The sequence below is a fragment of the Artemia sp. Qi Xiang Cuo genome, unplaced genomic scaffold, assembly GCF_049724085.1.
Source record: "Artemia sp. Qi Xiang Cuo unplaced genomic scaffold, ASM4972408v1 HiC_scaffold_23, whole genome shotgun sequence".
In the NCBI taxonomy this organism is placed as follows: domain Eukaryota; kingdom Metazoa; phylum Arthropoda; class Branchiopoda; order Anostraca; family Artemiidae; genus Artemia; species Artemia sp. Qi Xiang Cuo.
Window position 1 is genome coordinate 4,108,036 of NW_028297432.1, and position 21,245 is coordinate 4,129,280.

The following is a 21,245-nucleotide window of genomic DNA, read 5'->3' on the forward strand; positions in this document are numbered from 1 at the left end:
AGAAAATCAAAAATGTAGAAACAGACACACTAACAGAGAAAAACACAAACTCTATAAATAAAAGACACTAAAGATTAATTCTTGTACAGTGACTCACCAACCCTGACAATACAACATAAGTACACTAGCCTACAAACACAGAAAGGCAGGCAATTTATGCATTCAAACCAACAAAGACAAATACTTGGACTTGCAAACACCAACCCAGACATGCAAACAAATAGAATCAAACACACAAACAGAGAAAGACTGACACTTTAGACATTCAAGACAAATTCTTGGACTTGCAAACATCAACCCAGACATGCCAACAAATAGAATCAGACACACAAACAGAGAAAGACAGACACTTTATGTATTCAAACCAACGAAGACAAATAGTTGGAATTGCAAACACCAACCCAGAAATGCAAACAAATAGAATCAGACACACAAACAGAGAAAGACAGATACTTTAGATATTCAAACTAACAAATACAAATTCTTGGACTTGCATACACCAACCCAGACATTTTAAACAAGTAGAATCAGACATACAAACAGAGAAAGACAGAAACTCTAGACATTCAAACCAACAAACACAAATACTTGTACTTGCAAACACCAACCCAGACATGCAAACAAATAAAATCAGACACACAAACAGAGAAAGACAGACACTTTAGACATTCAAACCAACAAAGACAAATTCTTTTTCTTGCAAACATCAACCTAGACATGCAAACAAATAGAATCAAACACACAAACAGAAAATGACAGACACTTTAGACATTCAAACCAACAAAGACAAATTCTTGAACTTGCAAACACCAACCCAGACATGCAAAAAATAGACTCAGACACAAAAACAGAGAAAGACGTAGACTTTAAATATTTAAACCAACAAACACAAATTCTTGGACTTGCAAACAACGAAACTGACATGAAAACAAATATAATCAGACAGACAAACAGAGAAGGACAGACACTTTTGACATTCAAACCAACAAAGACAAATTCTTGCAAACACCAACCCAGACATGCAAACAAATAGAACCAGACACACAGACGGAAAAATTCAGATCATTTAGACATTCAAGTCCAAAAAGACAAATAATTTTAATTGCAAGCACTAACCCAGATATGCAAAGAAATAGAATCAGAGACAAAAACAAAGAAAGCCAGACACTTTATTCATTCAAAACAATTAGGACAAAAACTTTGACATGCAAACATCAGACAAGACATGCAAAGAAATAGAATCAGACACACAAACAGCGAAAAACAGACACTATAGACATTCAAACAAACAAAGACAAATTCTTGGACTTGCAAAAATCAACCCAGACATGCAAAGAAGTTTAATCAGACATACAAAAAGAGAAAGTCAGAAACTTTTGACATTCAAATAAAAAAAAACAATTTACTTGCCTTGCAAACAATAACATACACATGAAAACAACTTGAACCTGACACAAAAACATAAAATGACGGAAACTTAAGATATTCACAAAAGCAAAGACAAATACTTGGACTTGCAAACATAAAACCAGACATACAAAAAATAGACCCAGACACACAAACAAAGAAAGACGGAAACTTTAGACATTCAAACCAACAAAGACAAATTTTTGGACTTGCAAACACCAATCCAGACATCCAAAGAAATAGAATCAAACACACAAACAGAGAAAGAAAGGAACTTTAGACATTCAAACCAATAGAGACAAATTCTTGGACTTGCAAACACCAACCCAGACATGCAAAGAAATAGAATCAGACACAAAAACAAAGAAAGACAGACACTTTAGACATTCAAAGCAATAAAGACAAATACTTGGACTTGCAAACACCAACCCAGACATGCAAAGAAATAGAATCAGACACAGAAAGACAGACACTTTAGACATTCAAACCAACAAAGACAACTACTTGGACTTGCAAACACCAACCCAGACATGCAAACAAATAGAATCAAACACACAAACAGAGAAAGACGGACACTTTAGACATTCACACCAGCAAAGATAAGTTCTTGGACTTGCAAACACAAAACAAGACATGCAAACAAATACAATCAAACACAAAAACAGAGACAGACAGGCACTTTAGACATTCAAACCAGCAAAGACGAATTTTTGAACTTTCAAACACCCACCCAGACATGCAAACAAATAGAATCAGACACACAAACAGAGAATGACAGACACTTTAGGCATTCAAACAAACGAATACAAATAGTTGGACTTGCAAACACCAACCCAGACATGCAAACAAATAGAATCAGACGCACAAACAGGGAAAGACAGACACTTTAGACACTCAAACCAACAAAGACAAATTCTTGGACTTGCAAACACCAACCCAGACATGTAAACAACTAGAATCAGACATACAAACGGAGAAATACAGACACTTTAGACATTCAAACCAACAAAGAAAAATTCTTGGACTTGCAAACACTAACCCAGATATGCAAAGAAATAGAATCAGACACAAAAACAGAGAAAGACAGACACTTTAGATATTCAAACCAACAAAGACAAATTCTTTGACTTTCAAACAACAACCCAGACATGCAAAAAAATAAAATCAGAAACACAAACAGAGAAAGACAGACACTTTAGACATTCAAACCAACAAAGACAAATTCTTTTTCTTGCAAACATCAACCTAGACATGCAAACAAATAGAATCAAAAACAAAAACAGAGAAAGACAGACAATTTAGACATTCAAACCAACAAATACATATTTTTGAATTTGCAAACACCAACCCTGACATGCAAATACCAACAATGAGATGCAAAAAAATAGACACATAAACAATAATATAGACAGACTGAAAATTTAAACATTAAAAAAAGCAAAGAAAAGTTAATTGACTTGCACATAACAATCCTGAAATGTAAACAAATAGACTCAAACATGCAAACAGAAAAAAACAGACACTTTAGACATTCATATCAACAAAGACAAATACTTGCAAACACCAACCCAGACATGCAAACAAATAGAATCAAACACACAGAAAGAGAAAGACAGACCCTTTAGACATTCAAAACAACAAAGAAAAATTCTTGGACTTGCAAACACCAACCCAGACATGCAAATAAATAGAATCAGAGACACAAACAGAGAAAGCCAGACGCTTTAGACATTCAAAGCAATAAAGACAAATACTTGGACTTGCAAACACCAACCCAGACATGCAAAGAAATAGAATCAGACACACAAACAGAGAAAGACAGACACTTTAGACATTCAAACAAACAAAGGCAAATTCTTGGACTTGCAAAAATCAACCCAGACATGCAAACAAATAGAATCAGACACACAAACAGAGAAAAACAGACACTTTAGACATTCAAACCAACAAACACAAATTCTTGAACTTGCAGACGCCAACCCAAACATGCAAACAAATAGATTCAGACATACAAACCGAAAAAGACAGGCACTTTAGACATTCAAACCAACAAAGACAAATTTTTGTACTTGCAAACACCAAACCAGACAGGCAAACAAATAGAATCCAACACACAAACAGAGAAAAACAGACACTTTAGACATTCAAACCAACAAACACAAATTCTTGATCTTGCAGACGCCAACCCAAACATGCAAACAAATAGATTCAGACATACAAACCGAGAAAGACAGGCACTTTAGACATTCAAACCAACAAAGACAAATTCTTGAATTTGCAAACACCAAACCAGACATGCAAATAAATAGAATCAGACACAAAAACATAGAATGACAGACACTTTGGACATTCCAACCAAAAAGAACAATTCTTGGGCTTGCTAACACCAATCCAGACATTTAAATAGCTGGAAGCAGGAAGACAAAAAGAGAAAGACAGAGACTATAGACATTCAAACCAACATAAAGAAATTCTTGAACTTGCACATACCAGCCCGGAAAAGCTAACAAATAAATTCAGACATACAAACAGAGAAAGACAGAAACTTTAGACTTTCAAACCAACAAAGACAAATTCTTGGACTTGCAAACACCAACCCACCCATGCAAACAAATAGAATCAAACACAAAAACAGAGAAAGACAGACACTTTAGACATTCAAACCAACAAAGACAAATTCTTGGACTTGCAAACACAAACCCTGACATTCAAACAAATGGAATCATACAAAAAAACAGAGAAAAACAGACAATTTATACATTCAAACCAACAAATACAACTACTTGGAGTTGTAAACACCAACCCAGACATGCAAACAAATAGAATCAAACACACAAACAGAGAAAGACTGACACTTTAGACATTCAAACCAACAAAGACAAGTTCTTGGACTTGCAAACACCAATCCAGACATGCAAACAAATGCAATCAAACACACAAAAAGAGACAGACAGGCACTTTAGACATTCAAACCAGCAAAGTAAAATTCTTGGATTTTAAAACACCCACCCAGACATGCAAAGAAATAGAATCAAACACACAAACAGGGAAAGATAGACACTTTAGGCATTCAAACAAACGAAGACAAATAGTTGGACTTGCAAACACCAATCCAGATATGCAAACAAATAGAATCAGACACACAAACAGGGAAAGACAGACACTTTAGACATTCAAACTAACAAATAAACATTCTTGGACTTGCATACACCAACCCAGACATTTTAAACAACTAGAATCAGATATACAAACGGAGGAATACAGAAACTCTAGACATTCAAACCCATATAGAAAAATTCTTGGACTTGCAAACACTCACCCAGATATGCAAAGAAATAGAATCAGACACACAAACTGAGAAAGACAGACACTTTTGACATTCAAACCACCAAAGACAAGTTCTTTGACTTGCAAACACACCAAACCAGACAAGCAAACAAATAGAATCAGACACACAAACAGAGAAAGACAGACAATTTAGACATTCAAACCAACAAAGACAAATTCTTTTTCTTGCAAACATCAGCCTAGACACGCAAACAAATAGAATCAAACACAAAAACAGAGAAAGACAGACAATTTAGACATTCAAACCAACAAATACAAATTTTTGAATTTGCAAACACCAACCCAGAAATGCAAATACGAACACAGAGATGCAAAAAAATAGACTCAGACACACAAATAGAGAAAGAATGAAACTTTGGAAATTCAAACCAACAAAGACAAGTTCTTGGACTTGCACACACCAAACCAGACATGTAAACAACTAGAATCAGACATACAAACAGAGAAAGACAGACACTTTTGACATTCAAACCAACAAAGACAAATACTTGCAAACACCAACCCAGAAATGCAAACTAATAGAATCAAACACACAAACAGAGAAAGACAGACACTTTAGACATTCAAACCAACAAAGAAAAATTCTTGGACTTGCAAACACCAACCCAGACATGCAAAGAAATAGAATCAGAGACACAAACAGATAAAGACAGACACTTTAGACATTCAAAGCAACACAGACAAAATCTTTGACATGCAAACACCAGACAAGGCATGCAAAGAAATAGAATCAGACACAAAAAAAGAGAAAGTCAGACACTTTAGACATTCAAACAAACAAAGACAAATTTTTTGCATTGCAAACATCAACCCAGACATGCAAAGAAATTGAATCAAACACACAAACAGAGAAAGTCAGAAACTTTAGATATTAATACCAACAAAGAGAAATTCTTTGCCTTGCAAATCTTCACATACACATTCAAAAAAATTGAATCAAAAACACAACCAGAAAGAAACGGAACCTAAAGATATTCACAAAAAAAAACACAAATACTTGGACTTGCAAACACCAACCCAAGCAAACAAAAAAATAGAACCCTACACACAAACAGAGAAAGACGGAAACTTTGGACATTCAAACCAACAATGACAAATTTTTGGACTTGCACACACCAATCCATACTTGCAAACAAAAAAAATCAAATCCACAAACAGAGAAATACAGGCACTTTAGACATTCAAACCAATAGAGACAAATTCTTGGACTTGCATACACCAACCCAGACATGTAAACAAATAGAATTAGACGCACAAACAGAGAAAGACAGACACTTTGGACATTCAAACCAACAAAGACAAATTCTTGAACTTTCAAACACAAACTCAGACATGCAAACAAATAGAATCAAACACTCAAACAGTGAAAGAGAGACACTTTAGAGATTCAAACCAATAAAGACAAATTCTTGGACTTGCAAACACCAACCCAGACATGCAAACAAATAGAATCAAACACACAAACAGAAACAGACAGACAATTTATACATTCAAACCAAGAAAGAAAACTACTTAGAGTTGCAAACACCAACCGAGACATGCAAATAATTAGAATCAAACACACAAAAATAGAAAGACAAAAACTTTAGACACTCTAACAAAAAAAGATATATTCTTGGACTTGCAAACATCAACCCAGACATGCAAACAAATAGATTCAAAAAGTATTTAAAAAATGACGGGCCCCGGGGGCACTTTGGGGGGCCGGGGGGCATTTGGGGGCTTGGAGGGCCCCGGGTGGGCCTTTGGGGGCCCGGGGGGTAGGGCCCTTTGGGGTTGGGGTAGGGGACCTCACAACACTGTTCAAATGAAATTTGTGTATTATAACGACCACAGAGTTTCACCCCAAATCATCTTCTAAAATGTCTCAAACGGTTTCGCCCAAATAATCCCCTAAACGTAATTTCTGCGTGTTCCTTTTGTTTTGCCATCCCTGCGCTGTCACATTTGAAATTCCTAGGAAACCCTTTCCCGCGTTAATCTCTTCATCTCTAAGATGTTCCTAGCTATACTATTATGGCTTCGATAGAATATATATTTATCACTCTGACCTAAAGATCGGAGAAGCCATATTCAAAAATAGAATATTAATTTATCTCTGTCACGTAAGATCAGAGAAGCCATATTTAAAAATAGAATTTCTATCTATTTAGAATACCGTATATTGCCTACGAAACAAGAGCTGTCGTCTCTAATTCGCCTTTCGTAGATCTATAAGTCCCCTCGATTATACAAACTAATTTATTAAATACTCTTTCTCTTTATTTTATGTAATCAATTTCTCGGAAATCCTCTCCCCTCATGTCCAAGTCGATTACGCAATCAAGTTCTCAGAAATCCACTTCCCCCGCTTGTCCTAGATCAATACATCTCTCTCCCCCCCCCGTTAATGCACATGTGCAAACTTCCTCCCTGGAGTCATTACAACTAGACGAACAACAACAAATCGACCTTGAAAGAGGTGTCATTGACCCCATTAGAATCAATGAACCATGAAAATACATCAAAGTGATAAAAATTCTGTTTTTTCATTCTCAGTGAGAAAAACCATAAAAACATGCATAAATTATGTGTAATAAGTAATTATACCCTCTTCCCTACTTATACTTTCCAATAACCAATACTATATGTTAACATTGGGTAAAGTTCATAACTTTCAGCCCTCCCCCCGGGGACATTGGGGGATTAAGTTATCCTAAAAGACATAGTTATCATATTTTAGACCATGCTGAAGAAAATGGCTATCTAAAAATTTTGATCGGGTGACTTTGGGAAAAAAATGAGCGTGAGAGGGGGCCTAGGTGCCCTCCAATTTTTGGTCACTTAAAAAGGGCACTAGAAATTTTATTTTCCATTCCAATGAGCCCTCCCACGATATTCTGGGCAAACTGGGTCGATAAGATAACCCATGAAAAAAAAAATAAAATAAACATGCATCCGTGATTCTTCTTCTGGCAAAAAATACAAAATTCCACATTTTTTCATAGTGGAGCATGAAATTTCTAGTGTAGGGTTCTCTGATACGCTGAATCTGATGGTGTGATTTTCATTAATGTTCTGTAACTCTTAGGGGGTTCCCCCCTTTTTTCGAAAATCAGCCAAATTTTCTCAGGCTCGTAACTTTTGATGAGTAGGACTAAACTTGACGAAAATTATATATTTGAAATCAGCATTAAAATCTGATTCTATTGACGTATCTATTGGTATCAAAATGTTGTTCCTTACTTACAGTTACAACTATTCAGTATATGAAAGGGGCTGTCCCTTCCTCAACACCTTGCTCTTTACGCTAAAGTTTTTTATTTTTTTAAAAATAGAGTTGTGAGAAAGAGTCTAACTTTAGCTTAGAGAGCGGGGCGTTGAAGAAGGGACAGCCCCTTTCATATACGGAATAATTTCTGTTTGTTTTAAGTTTAATGTCACTCCTTACTTTCAGTTAAAAAAAAATTGTTTTTTCAATTTTATTCTTGAACGTTTTAAAATTAATCCTGATTTTGATTTCGGCTCACCGTACATGAATAATTAAAACAAAATTCACATATTAATTTTACTTTAATTTGGTTAAATGGCTTCCTCGATAGTTGGTTAATTTTATTTACAAACGTTTTTATTAGTAACAAATATACGTAACTTACGAATTAATATACGTGACGAAATTCTATATTAATATATTTTTAATACGTATATTAGAGGATTCGCCCCCTAGGCAATACCTCGCTCTTTGCGCTATTAAATAAAAAAAAACAAGTTTTTTTAACTGAAAGTAAGGAGCGTCGTTAAAACTTAAAACGAACAGAAATTATTCCGTATATGAAAGGGGCTTTCCCCTCCTCAGCGCCTCGCTCTTTACGCTAAAGTTTTTTATTGTTTAAAAAAATGGAGTTGTGGGAAAGTCAAACTTTAGCGTAAAGAGCGAGGCGTTGAGGAGGGGAAAGCCCGTTTTATATACGGAATGATTTCTGTTCGTTTTATGTTTTAACGTCGCTCCTTACTTTCAGTTAAAAAAACTTGTTTTTTTTATTAAGTTTTGAACGTTTTTGAATCAATGCAGGTTTTTATTTTGACACACCGTACATGAATAATCAACACCGAATTTGTATATTAATTTTACTTTTATTGGGTTAAATGGCTTTCTCGAACGTTGTTTAATTTTATTTACGAACGTTTTTATTGGTAATAAATATACGTAACTTACGAATTATCTTACGTAATGAATTTCTATATTCATATATTTTTAATACGTATACTAGGGAATTTGCCCCCCATTCAATACCTTGCTCTTTACGCTAAAGTTCGAATTTTGTTCCAATTCGTTAAAAATGACCCCTTAATCACAAAGGCCGTTAATTAGAATCAATAGCTCTTATGAAAATACTAAAAAACCTTTGGCTTAAGAGCGAGGTATTGACTAGGGGGAACTCAATCATATACGTAATATTTTTTGTTCGTTTGAAGTTTTGATGTTGCTCCTTACTTTCAGTTGAAAAACTTTTTTTTTTAATTTAATTTCTGATCTTTTTTTAAATAATGCTGGGAAATCCGGCACCCCCTTCATAGCAATTACCCTTCCCACATCAAAACTTCCTCCATGTAAGGATCCTCCCACATAACCCCCTACCCATCCCCCCACTACCAGAAAAAATCCCCCTGAAAACGTCTGTAGCCTCTACTTTCCAATAACCAATAGTATATTTTAAAATTGGGTAAAGTTCATAACTTTCAGCCCTCCCCCGGGGGCATTGGGGGATTAAGTCATCCTAAATGACATAGTTATCACATTTTCGACCATGCTGAACAAAATGGCTATCTAAAAATTTTGATCGGGTGACATGGGAAAAAAATGAGCGTGAGAGGGGGCCTAGGTGCCCTTCATTTTTTTTGGTCACTTAGAAAGGGCACTAAAAATTTTAATTTCCGTTCTAATGAGCCCTCCCACAATATTCTAGGACCACTGGGTCGATACGATCACCCCTGGGAAAAAAAAACAATAAAAATGTATAGCCTATGTGATCTTTCTTCTGGCAAAAAATACAAAAGTCCACATTTTTGCAGATATGAGCTTGAAACCTCCACAGAAGGGTTCTCCGACACACTGAATTTGATAGTCTGATTTTCAGTAAGGTTCTGTAACTCTTAAGGGGGTTTTCCCCTTTTTCAAAAATCAGCCAAATTTTCTCAGGCGCGTAACTTTTGATGAGTAGGACTAAACTTGATGAAACTTATATGTTTGAAAACAGCATTAAAATCTGATTCTTTTGACGGGTATATTGACATCAAAATCCCGTTTTTTAGAGTTTTGGTTACTATTGAGCCGGGTCGTTCCTTACTTACAGTTACAATTATTCAATATATGAAAGAAGCTGTCCCCTCCTCAACTCCTCGCTCTTTACGCTAAAGTATTTTATTGTTTTAAAAATAGAGTTGTGAGAAAGAGTCTAACTTCAGCTTAAACAGCGAGGCGTTGACGAAGGGACAGCCCCTTTCATATACGGAGTAATTTCTGTTCGTTTTAAGTTTTAACGTGGCTCTTTTCTTTCAGTTAAAAAAAACTTGTTTTTTTTATTTAATTTTTGAACGTTTTAAAATTAATCCAGGTTCTGATTTTGGCTCGTCGTGCATGAATAATTAAAACAAAATTCACATATTAATTTTACTTTTATTTGGTTAAATGGCTTCCTCGAAAGTTGCTTAATTTTATTTACGAACGTTTTGATTAGTAACAAATATACGTAAGTTACGAATTAACTTACGTAACGAACTTCTAAATTAATATATTTCTAATAGGTATATTAGGGGATTCACCCCCTAGTCAATACCTCGCTCCTTATACTATTAAATAAAAAAAACAATTTTTTTTAACTGAAAGTAAGGAGCGACGTTAACTTAAAAAGAACAGAAATTATTTCTTTTATGAAAGGGGCTTTCCCGTCCTCAACGCCTCGCTCTTTGCGTTAAAGTTTTTTATTGTTTAAAAAAAATGGAGTTGTGGGAAGGTCGTACCCAGATGGGGCGGGAAAAGGTTATAAGGAAATACTTCAGAAAAATTAAAACTTCTTGCGATGGTGCAAAGAGAGATGCTTTGAATAGACTGAAAGTGGAGGAAGAGCGTACCTAGCTGTGATGGCCTCAGATGGCTTGGTGCTGCAGAGAATTGTTAGTAGTAGTCATAGATTTTAAAAATACCCCTTTCCTCTCTATATTTTTATGAATTGACGCCAATATATATATGGATTTTTCATAGGGATGGGAACTAGCAAGCAAAAGGTAGACGGGAGGTAAAATGATCGTCTTCTGTCGCAAATTGGCCTTGCAATTCTTTTTAAGGATTCTGTAGGAGATTTTTGCTTTTTCTAGAAGGATACTGTTCTAACTTCTGTTATCCCTCCTTATTTTTGTTTCCTCTTATTTAAAACTTTGGTGGCATCTAAAAAAATATGTACATCTACTAATTTAGCAATTACAGCTCAGAACCTCTTATAAAGTATTATATTTTTTTTCTTGACATCTAACTGAACAATATTTATCGGAAAATCGGCACTGCAATTTCTGGGTGGTCTATAGAGAGAGTTTTTCGCGGTTCTTTTTATTATCCTGTCAATCAACAAGGGCAGGAGTTGCAATTCTTCAATGGAGACTCAGAATAAATACTAGGATACCTTTTAATTAGAAGCCCTTCTTGAATAATTGGCCTTTCTTATTTAAATGTTTTTTGTTGTTTATTTTTTTATCAAGAAAATTTTTACCTACAGCTTCCTAATCAGTATTACCTTTTCTCTGTTGTATAAAATATTGTTTTAAACCAAAGGATGTTTTAATGTAACGAAAACACAAATTATACAAACTGTAAAACTACAAAATTATATTTTTTTACATGTGATATAAGACATTAAATAAGTATTGTTAACAACTAAAACAGATACTGGATATGAAGACCAATGATTTTGTTTTGTTGAGCACGTGTTTGTATGCATACTGCTACTGTAATATCAGTTTTAATTTACGAGTGAATTTTTCAGGCTCTGCATTTAAGTTCTTCTAGCTCCTTGTCTTTTCTTTGTCAACCTCATCTTGACTGTCAAGAAATGCAGGAGTTACATGTCCAGGAGATTGAGGTTCAGAGAAAGGAGGCGTTTTTTTATTTGTTGAAAGACTTCTTTTTTGTCAGTTATAGTCTCTAGATAAACTGCACGAAGAGCCATGAGTCTTGCCCTTTTATAGTATCTGAGGGCAAAAAGTTTCGTCAGACTTTCAATATCAGCTCCTTTGCTGCCAAATTTGGATCTTCTGGCAATAAGAAAATAGAGGTTATTAGTAAAATCAAAATCGAAATCACCAATCAAATGGTCATGGACGAAATCAAGAATTTTTCCCTTGTTAATTGCATTAAGGTTTAGAAACTGATGCAGTTCACTGAATTTTTTGATGTCTAGATTGTTTGGTGTTATTAAATCTGGGTTTCGCTTTAACAAATATTCAGCTTCCATTGCTGTTATCTTCGATACAGTTATAAAAACATGTGCCATCTGTGTCGCAGCTCTTTCCAAACAGTATCTGTGATATATCTCCCGTTTTTTAGCTTCGATTTCAATAACAAAATTGTTCACGTTGTTTAAAAAATCTGTACTGCCAGGGCATAAGTAGCGCCCAAGAAGTGTTTCATGTGTAGTAAATACTGTTGCTACTTTTATTTTCCGTAGCCGTAGCATAATAAGACCCATTCCAGATAACCAGTCATGAAAGTGGCACACTATTTTTGAAGAATCAGCTCTAAAAACGGTTTGGAAATAACTAAATTCAGCAATAAACTGTGCTACCATGAATCCAAATAAAACTGAATGATTTGATTCCACATCAGGGTCTGGAATACTAATTTTGGTTTTCTCAAAAAGTTCTTGTTTATAGTAATCAATTTTATGTGATACTGAATCAGTATCAAATAATATTACGAAAGGATTTCCCTCGACCAGCCAACTTCCAGTGTGAACTTGCAGCCCTGAGTCGCGAATCCTGCAAACAGCATCGTAAAGAGGACCTGGAGAAAATTCAAACTCATCTATTTCTTCTCTAGCAGACTTCCCTTTATAAGGGCCAAGAAGGACATATTGGTTTCTCTCAGTTTCAAAAGAAAGACCGGTCTTGGAGCGGATGACTGTGTATATTCTGTGTGAATATACACAGTCAAAGGTCACAACATGAGACACTACATTAGAATGATCCATGTATCATTCAATTGTAGCACCTGAAAAATGAAAAAGAACATAAAAATAACATATTGATTATTGATTTCGTCAATATTAAATTAATGAAGTTATTACAAAAAGCAGAATATGTAAGGATGTCGTTTCATTAATGATAAAAAAAAAACATTTACACTGAAACTAAGAAACATAATAATTTTCATTTAGTATTTTCTACTTGTGTTTTGAAATTTATCTTGAAAATATTTCAAATTTTTTTGCTGATCTTCAAATAAAACTTTGTTTTTGTTTTGTGACTCTCTTCTGAGGGTTTCACTGCTATTTTCATATAAATAAACTTTTCGAAAATGTTTATTCCAGAGGAGAGAGAAAAGAGGAGAACAATCTAGTGACACTTGTATACTGAGGAGTTAGAATTTTAATCATTTTTGAATTCCATGGGAACTTTGAAAATCCTGTTTTATAAATAGTTACTTACAGAAAACATGAGAAAATAAAATTTGAAAAATATAGAACTTCCGTTGAAAAAAGGGCATTAGATTGTATCAGATTTGTAGGTTTATTAGCAACAGGTAGCACAAAAAAAGACGAAAATATGAACCTTTAAAATTAATATTTATGGAAAGTTTCAAATCAACCTACATTTCGAAAAAAATGGAAACAATTTTTTCTTTGATGTATTTCCACTTTTATTGCACCTCCATCTTATAACAGGCTTCTCTTAACCTCTCGGGAGGCCGTCGTCCCAACTAATAATTTGGAGAAGAAAAAATATTGTATATCCCATGCCCTTTGACTATCTGGATATTGACCCCTCTTGCCCCCCCGCCAAAACGCCCCTGCTCTTAACCAAAAATGACCGACCTGAAAAAAAAATCGATTTTCTCCATGGAAAAGATCTTCCCATGTGGCTCCCCGACCAAATCCTCCCCCCCCCCACTACCAGAAAAAATCCCCCCTGAAAACATCTGTATACTTCCCAATAACCAATACTATATGTAAACATAGGGCAAAGTTCATAACTTTCAGCCCTCCCCCGGGGGAATTTGGGGGATTAAGTCATCCTAAAAGACATATTTCTTATATTTTAAACCATGTTGAACAAAATGGCTATCTCGAAATTTTGATCGGGTGACTTTGGAAAAAAATGAGCGTGGGAGGGAGCCTAGTTGTAATCCAGTTTTTCGGTCACTTAAAAAAGGGCACTAGAACTTTTAATTTTCTTTCGAATGAGTTCTCCCATGATATTTAAGACCACTGGGTCAATACGATCACCCCTGGGGAAAATAACAACAACAAAAAATAAAAAACAAATAAACACGCATCCGTGATCTTTATTCTGGCAAAAATAACAAAATTCCACATTTTTGTATTTGATCGGGTGACTTCGGGAAAAAAATTAGCGTTTCTTCTAGCAAAAAAATACAAATTTCCACATTTTTGCAGATATGAGCTTGAAACCTCTACAGTAGGGTTCTCTGATATGCTGAATCTGATGGTGTGATTTTCATTAAGGTTCTATAGCTTTTAAGGGGTGTAGGACTAAACGTGATGAAACTTATATATTCGAAATCAGCATTAAAATCTGTCTGTTTATGAGGAGCGCGCATATTACGCGCTCCTCAACAATCCGAATCCATTAAAAGTTTCCCTCTTTACATCGGTTCTAGACGTTTACCCTCGGCTCATTACCCCCCTCCTCTCGCGGAAAATACCTCCCCGGAAAATAAGGCTTTCCAAATTTGAGAATTTTATTTGAGTTTTTTTTCCATAGGGGGAAGGAATTTTGGTACTTGTGTAAAATGAGCCACTCACTCAAGTTTACGCTGTGTAAAACTCGAGAGCAACCGGTTTCTTCGTTAGATTTTTTCAGCTTAGCGCTAGACAAGACAAAGACAAGTGACAGAATAGATGGGAAATATATAACAGGGGCTATATATTTGCGCATAAGGGGGGGGGGGGAAGTATTTAGACAGTTTGGAGTCAGAAGACAATTTTTTCTTCATAATATGCAGAATAATTGTACCTAAAAAATTTTGCATGCAGATCCTCTGTACTTTACCCCCCCCCCCCCCAATGTGCAAATTTTTAGCCTAAATTTGTTTCTAGAGTAACGAAGTAACTAACAAAAAAACGGTTTGTCCTCGAGTTTTACACATTGAAAACTTGAGTGAGTGACGCATAATACACAAGTACCAAAATTCTTTCCCCCCTACAGAAATTGAAAAAATACAAGTCAAATAAAATTCTCAAATTTGGAAAGCCTTATTTTCCATTTGAGGTATTTACTGGTGGGTATTTTCCACCGGGGGGGGGTATTTTCCGGGGGTAGTTAAATCTTTCTTTACGACATCTTGCCACCCCAACCACGGGAGACCTGCTTTCTGTTTAGCTCTAGTTGGACCTGTCTGATAAGAAATTGAAATAAGGGAAATCGGTTAAAAAGGCTAGATTAAAAAAGTCAAATCTAGTCTTTTTGGTGTTTATATATCCCCATTTAAGCCTTTACCTCATTTCCCATTCATTTTTTCGTTCTTTTTTATGCAAGCTGCATTTATAATCAATTAATTAAAAGTAAAATATAATTGCAAATCATTATATTGTTAAACTTTATGCATTCAAGAAGTCTCAGTAAAGCTCTGCCGTAGCTTAAAAGATCATCTCGTCCCTGATAAGCTTTTTTTATTTTGTTTATAACTGTTTGGGCAATCTTGCCAAGATTTGCAGAAAAACTGTTCAATTTCTGTTCACGTCTTGGTCCCGAGATAGAGATGTTCAGTTTCAATGAAATTCACATCCATTCACCTGCTGAGAAAACGTTCAAAATCATCTTAAAAATATTATTATTTTTTTAATTAGGCAGATTTGCAAGTTCCATGTGGTGGTTTCTATATTAATTGATACCCTTGCGAATACAGGGGGAAGTGTTATTTATGGTGTCTGAATATAGCGCTTTACTTGACAATCAATAAGAAATTAAGTGTTTTCTTATTTTAAACTAGCCTTTTGTTAGGTTGTAGTGCAGATCTCCTGTTTTTTTTTTCAAAATTTCAAGTTATCAAATGGGATGTCATTTGGGTAAAGTGGCAGGTTTGATAGCTCCCTGTGATACTGAAACAATTTGTCTTATAAACTTTTAACCAACACTGAACCCCGCAGAAAAGATTTTGAGAAACGGAACCTCGCGAAAAGTTTTTAGTAGTATTGAAACGGGCATAAATATAACATTATGTGTTGTAAAGAGACAAATTCAATGTAAAACCAGTAAAAATTACAATAGATCCAAACTCGGCAAACCAACTAAACCGAAATCACAGTCAACAAAGTTGGGACTACCGTTCCCAACAATCGAATCTCCTATCACCATTTTTAGGTATGAATGTAGTGGAACCTAGGGGCTAGAGCCCCAAAAGCCAATTTGTTTTAGAATTTCTAGGCACCTCTTGTTTAAACTATTAAATTATAAGTGTATGTTTACCCCCTCCCCACTGAAAAGTTCCTTTGTATGTGTCTATCTTCCTTCGTCCTAAAATCTAGGATATCTTTTGTTTTATTGTCTGAACATCATAAGGATTGTTTCGAATATTGCAAAGTGGCTTTTTAAAAGTTGAATTTAAACATGATTAAATATAAATCGCCTTTTTTTCAACTGGAAGCACTGAGAAACATTAAAACTTAAAACGAACAGAAATTATCAATAATACAAGGGGGTTACCTCTTTTTCAGTACCACGCTCTTCACGCTCAAGTTGTTTAGTACTTTTAAAAAAGTTTTTATTGCTCTAACTAAACGATCCTTGTGCTTCAGGAGCCGTTGTTAAAGAATTGGGTCAAAATTTAAGCTTTAGTGTAAAGAGTGAGGGGTTGAAAAGGGGCAACCCCCCACATATATGTACTAAATTGTGTCGTTTTAAGTTTTAATGTTGCTCCGTACTTTCACATGAAAAAACTTGTTGTTTTTTTTAATTTAATTTCCGATTGTCTTTTAAATAACGTGAGGAAATCTGGCTGCATCTCCACGAAAATATCCTCTGGACAATTTTCTCCCAGACAAAATTCACCCCAGACAAAAACCCTTAACATCTTGATCCATAAAACTGAGTCGGCAAAGACAAAACAAGACATATGAAAAGAATTTTGTATAGGAATTTTGGCAACTTCCCCCTAAAAATTCACTACCTGGAAAAATCCCCTCGGTAGAGATTTGTCCCTCCTCCTAAACCCGAAAAAACGTATTTATGCATTTACTCGAAATAAACAACCCGAAACCCGAAAAAATGTATTCATACTTCCCAATACCAAATACTATACGTGAACAATGGGCAAATTCATAGCTTAAAAACTTTTCCCCAAGGGCTGTTGGGGGTTAGGTTATCCTCAAAGGCATAGTTTTTGGACCTTTCAACTGTGTAGAAAAATTTCCCATTTCAAATTTTGATTCCACGATTTTGGAAAAAAGGCATAGGAGGGAGCCTAGTTGCCCTCGAATATCTTAATTCACTTTAAAAAAGTACTTAAACTTTTAACTTCTGTTTAAACGAGCCCTATTCCGATGTTTTAGGACCATTGGGCGGATACTATCACCCCTGGCAAAAAAGTCAATAAAAAACACATCCTTGATCTTTCTTCTGGAAACAGAAATACAAAAATAAAATGCAAATTCCACATTTTTTTATATAGGAGCTTGAAACCTGTTTACGCTGAATCTGATCTGCTGAATTTAATTGGATGATTTTCTTTGAGAAGGCGTCATAACATCCAACAGTCAGAAGCACCAACGTCATTTCGTCCACAAAATCCGTCAGAACAACCAACCGTCACAACATCCAAAATTTTTAAACTTTAGTTTTTTGGGGTTTACGGGGGAAAAGGTACCTAGGTTAGGTTACGTATTTAATGTATGCTATGCCATATCCGCACCCCCCTGATGTGCAAATATACAGCCGAAATTTGCTTCTAAACTATTATATACTTATTACTATTATATAAACTTATAAATTTTTTTGGATGTTGTGACAGTTGGTGGTTCTGACGGATATTCCTTTTGGATGTTATGACGTTCGGTGCTTGTGACGGTTGTTCGAAATGGTAGCACCCCATTTTCATTAAGACTCTGACTTTCAGAGGGTGTTTTCACCCTTTTTGTATAATCAGAATGTTATTTTTGTGATTTCTTTTTGTCTTCCCCTAGGGTGATCGTGCTAAAGGAATAATTTTGTGCTCCCATTTTCGGAAGGTTTGATGCCACACAGAAGTTGAACAACCCCTTTTTAACTTATTGAAACAACAAGTACTTTCATTTTAAATTCAATCATCTCCCACCAGTTAAAAGAGGTGTTGCAGCTGCTGCCATGGATCCGTTCCTACGTATTTACTCAGAGTTTTACGTCAAAGCAGAATTAAATTTTAATTGAGATATACTTTTTGGAAACGGTTATCTCATTCCATTTATGAATATAATAATTAGTCGTAGGGTCGGAGGACTACAGTCCTAAATTAAAAAAAAAACGACCAGAAATATATATATTTGAAAAAGCTGTAAATCAAATTTTTCAAGGAGAAACTGTCCACAAAAATTTTTTGCTGGGGGTAATTTTTAATTGATGATAGAGTTGGTTGTGGGAAAGTATTGTGAAATTGGGGCTATTCTTCACGGAGAAAGGGTGTAGATCTTGCCGCATGTTTTAAAAATTTGGACAGATATCAAAGTAAAAAGAATTTTTTCAACTGAAATGAAAGAACGAAATTAAAACTCAAAATGAACTAAAAAATTTTACGCATGAGGGGGTTAGCCCCCCCCCCCGCATAATCATTCAGTTTTTGACAAAAGTTTAAAGTGTTGCCTCAATTCTTGAACAACGACTCTTGAAACACGACAGCTGTTTAGTTGGAATTAGATATTTTCCCAAGTACAAAAACTTTAGTGTATAGAGGGAAGGATTGAGAAGGTTTACACACGGTAGGAAAAAACTCCTTTTAATCTTAAGCTTTACTGTTGCTCCTTCAACTGAAACAGCTTGTCTTGGTTTATTTAATTGAAGCACAGATCCTTTCCTGAACTATAGGTCCCATTTACCTAGCTCAGATGTTTTTCATGATAGCCAAAAGGCCACAAAAAAATGCATTACAAAGTTACAAAAATTTACTGGACACTTTTTCATTAAATATTTATGATTCTTATGGATTATTTCACAATATTGAACAGAGACCAAAGTAATGAAGAACAACAATTTACCTTGGTGTTTCAGTAAAAGGACAAAAAACTAATAATGCTTCTAACTCAATATGGTGATGAAAACTGACTTAAATAGAAGAAAGCCTATCAATTCAAATTTTAACCTGATTATTGTCATAACGAATTGTTGTATGCAATTAATAATTCATCAGTATTTCATGATATGTTAAAATTTACATGAGCTTCTCATGAGAGTTTTAGCTTTGTTAATGCCATTTTTTTATTAAAATACCTAAAATCTGTGAAGGGGATGGGGATGCATATAGAATCTAGGGAGGGCGGGCAAGTGTTGAGAAGTAAGCTTAACTAAATAAAAACACACAGTGTATATGCAGGCTGTTACAAAACCATAACTGCAATATCTTGACCTAAAGACATAAAGCTGAAAATATCTTGACATAAAGCTGAAAATGTAAGCAAATATTGAACTAACCAAAAGGATTCTTTGTGACTAACTACTTTTTATAATTTCACAATATTGAATAGAAACTAAAAGTAGAACCTTGGTTTCAAAACTGCAAATGAAACAATGAAGAAAAACAATTTACCTTAGAGTTTCACTAAAAGGACAAAAAAAAATTATTTCTTCTAACTGAATGTCCCAATGACGACTAACCTAAAAAAAAACATTTTATCAAATTATTTTTAGACCTAAATTCAAATTTCAACCTGCTTTTTCTCGTGGCTAATTGATGTATTCAATCAATAATTCATAAGTGACTTCATTGTGCCTGAAATTGCCATGAATAAGTTTTGGCTTTGGTACAACTTTGCTTTTAATAAAATAAATAAAATCTATGAAGGGGATTAGGGCAATATCAAGGGCGCCGGCAGAAAATTTTCCAGGGGAGGGGGCCAAACGCCAAAATATCAGTGGTGGTTGGGTGACAGGGTGACTTTGGAAAACACTGAGCGTGGGAGGGGGCCTAGTTGCAATCCAGTTTTTCGGTCACTTAAAAAGGGCACTAGAACTTTTAATTTTCTTTCGAATGAGTTCTCCCATGATATTCTAGGACCACTGGGTCAATACGATCACCCCTGGGGAAAATAACAACAAAAAACAAATAAACACGCATCCGTGATCTTTATTCTGAAAAAAAAAATTCCACATTTTTGTATTTGATCGGGTGACTTCGGGAAAAAAATTAGCGTTTCTTCTAGCAAAAAAAATACAAATTCCACATTTTTGCAGATATGAGCTTGAAACCTCTACAGTAGGGTTCTCTGAAATGCTGAATCTGATTGTGTGATTTTCATTAAGTATCTATAGCTTTTAGGGGGTGTAGGACTAAACGTGATGAAACTTATATATTTGAAATCAGCATTAAAATATGTCTGTTTATGAGGAGCGCGCATGTTACGCGCTCCTCAACAATCCTAATCCATTTAAAGTTTCCCTCTTTACATCGGTTCTAGACGTTTACCCTCGGCTCATTACCCCCTCCTCTCGCGGAAAATACCTCCCCGGAAAATAAGGCTTTCCAAATTTGAGAATTTTATTTGAGTTTTTTTTTCCATAGGGGGAAGGAATTTTGGTACTATTGTAAAATGAGCCACTCACTCAAGTTTACGCTGTGTAAAACTCGAGAGCAACCGGTTTCTTCGTTAGATTTTTTCAGCTTAGCGCTAGACAAGACAAAGACAAGTGACAGAATAGATGGGAAATATATAATAGGGGCTATATATTTGCGCATAAGGGGGGGGGGGGGGTAAAGTATTTAGACGGTTTGGAGTCAGAAGACAATTTTTTATAATATGCAGAATAATTGTACCTAACATATTTTGCATGCAGATCCTCTGTACTTCACCCCCCCACCCAATGTGCAAATTTTTAGTCCAAATTTGTTTCTAGAGTAACGAAGTAACTAACAAAAAAACGGTTTGTCCTCGAGTTTTACACATTGAAAACTTGAGTGAGTGACGCATAATACACAAGTACCAAAATTCTTTCCCCCCTACAGAAATTGAAAAAATACAAGTCAAATAAAATTCTCAAATTTGAAAAGCCTTATTTTCCACATGAAGTATTTACTGGTGGGTATTTTCCACCGGGGGGGG

General features: G+C 35.0%; 1 pseudogene across 1 annotated transcript; it reads right to left on the reverse strand.

Moving 5' to 3' along the window:
- Window positions 1-11,846: 11,846 nt before the first annotated feature.
- Window positions 11,847-19,759, reverse strand: LOC148938975 (glycogen [starch] synthase pseudogene; annotated as a pseudogene). Its single transcript, XR_016143590.1, has 2 exons — window positions 19,736-19,759; window positions 11,847-12,994 (listed from the first exon to the last, which is right to left on the reverse strand). The product of XR_016143590.1 is annotated as a glycogen [starch] synthase pseudogene (transcript).
- Window positions 19,760-21,245: the final 1,486 nt, after the last annotated feature.